Source organism: Cupressus sempervirens, chromosome 2 (assembly GCF_028749045.1).
Source record: "Cupressus sempervirens isolate cs-2001-9-10 chromosome 2, ASM2874904v1, whole genome shotgun sequence".
Classification (NCBI taxonomy): Eukaryota; Viridiplantae; Streptophyta; class Pinopsida; order Cupressales; family Cupressaceae; genus Cupressus; species Cupressus sempervirens.
Genome location: NC_143119.1, coordinates 580,902,009 through 580,904,169, shown reverse-complemented (window position 1 = coordinate 580,904,169; position 2,161 = coordinate 580,902,009).

Below are 2,161 nucleotides of genomic sequence, written 5' to 3'. Positions count from 1 at the left end.
TCCTTTGCACATAAAATTGGAGAACTCAATGTATACGTGTGTTCAATCAAGAAAATGAAACTTTTGGCAACTATAAAATGAGTAGAATGGTTGGGGAAAGAAATGTGTATACGCAATAAAAAATTGGTATTCATCCAATAAGTGTACTGAAAAAATTGACTTTGGAATATAAATATACTAATATTTGATTAAGGTGAAAGAGGGTTGTGGAATACTTTAAGAGGACATGACATGTTTCCATGGTTGCTAAGTCACTTGTAAGATAAATTGTTAATAAATCCTTTAAACACATCATAAGTAATGTAACAATTTAATTTATTTATGTAAGTATTAATAGATTGAATTACATTTGAATAGTAGCTATCATATTCTTTATAGATAGTGCTGTTGGTGGTGGGCTAGCATCAATCGCAGGATTCATGACATGACTTAACCATGTGTTCTATGTGACTTGTAGTTGTATTTGACATTAATTGTTTGGGTTTTTGGTGCAACAACACTAGTGGCTTAATAAGTGTTATTAGAATTTGTTAGAGGTTTGAATCCACATAGGCAAGTGATGTTGGGTGGGGGATCGTTGGTAGTAGGACATCTCTCACAGGATTTGTGACATGGCTTAATTGCCTCCTGTGTTTTATAGGACCAGTGGTTGTATTTGATATTAATAGTTTGAGCTTTTGGTGCAAGGACAACACTAGTGACTTAATAAGTTCACCATGTCCAAACTTTTGACATGATGATGGGTTTTTGTGGATGGTATGTAAAAGTGAGGCGACTTGGTTTACATGCAAACATAGGGTTCAAATGTTACAAAAATTAGAACTATATACTAGTATAGTGGTACTATAGTATTGGTTCCCACTTTATAGCCAACTTTGACACCGAAATGAATATTTAAAAAAAAAACTTTATTTTAAGATACGTATAACTACAAAATTGTAAAGAATTAGAATATATAAATTAGTGTTTTTTTAGCATTACCCCCTAGTTTCTAACTATATATTTTTAAGAGTTTGAATTGATTTTTATCCAATTTTCCTTCTTCAAGAAGTCATTTATTTGAAAAAATTGCATTTTAAAGTGTGTTAGTTATTTAGTTTCACATGGTTTTTAGAAAAAATGATAATGGCAAGATTATTTTAAGGTTAGAATTGTATCATCAATACCAAGGGAATGTAGATGGTTTCATTCAATTTGGTTTAAAATTTTATATTTAATGTTGATAGACATTCTACAATGGTAGAATGGGGGAGTGGGATGGTGTGAGCGTATTAATGTTAACTTTTATTCTTTTAGGTTAAATTTGACAACCATTTACATGTCAAAAATTTAAATCTTATTATAAATAGAATATACTTTTAAAAATAATTTAATAAATACCACATAAAATATTGTTTAAATTATAATATTTAGAGATATAAATCATTCATTTTTTAAGAAATTAAAATAAAAAGCTTAAGTTAGTAAAAAACTAAATAAATGGAGATAAAGGAAATATAAATAATTTTAGATGTGGTAAATTAAATTATAATTATTTTTAGTGGGTATCTATCGACATTTCTTTAGATAGATTTATTTAAGATATCTATACTAGTTTATTTGGTTATGAAGTGATATTAATTGTAATTTAGACATGTTTTGTTGGTTCGATAACTTGATTTGTATAGACTAAAAATTATTTGATGTATGCTATGGTTTGTACAAGTTTAGAAATTGCCCAAGCAACAAGAGTTCTTAGTCGATATATGGCTTATTCTAGAAGGGTGCATTGGGATGTAGTTAAGAGTGTTTAGATATCTAAGGGGCACATTTGAGTATTGCTTATGTTTTCATGGTAATCTTACTGTATCTTGACATTCTATGTATTTGTAGATATGTGGATTCAAATTGGGCAGTGACAGTGATAGGAGAAGGTCTACTCGTGAATATGTTTTCACAATGTTTGGTGGTGCAAATAGTTGGATGAGTAAACGACACACTGTAGTTGCTTTTTATACAATAGAGGCAGAGTATATGGAAGCTACTCATGCTTCTAAAGATACCATTTGGCTTAAGAGATTGTGCTATGATATTGGTTTTGATACTTGACATATTATTATTTGTTGCGACAACTAGAGTTCTATATATTTAGCAAAGAATACTACTTTCTATACTAGAACAA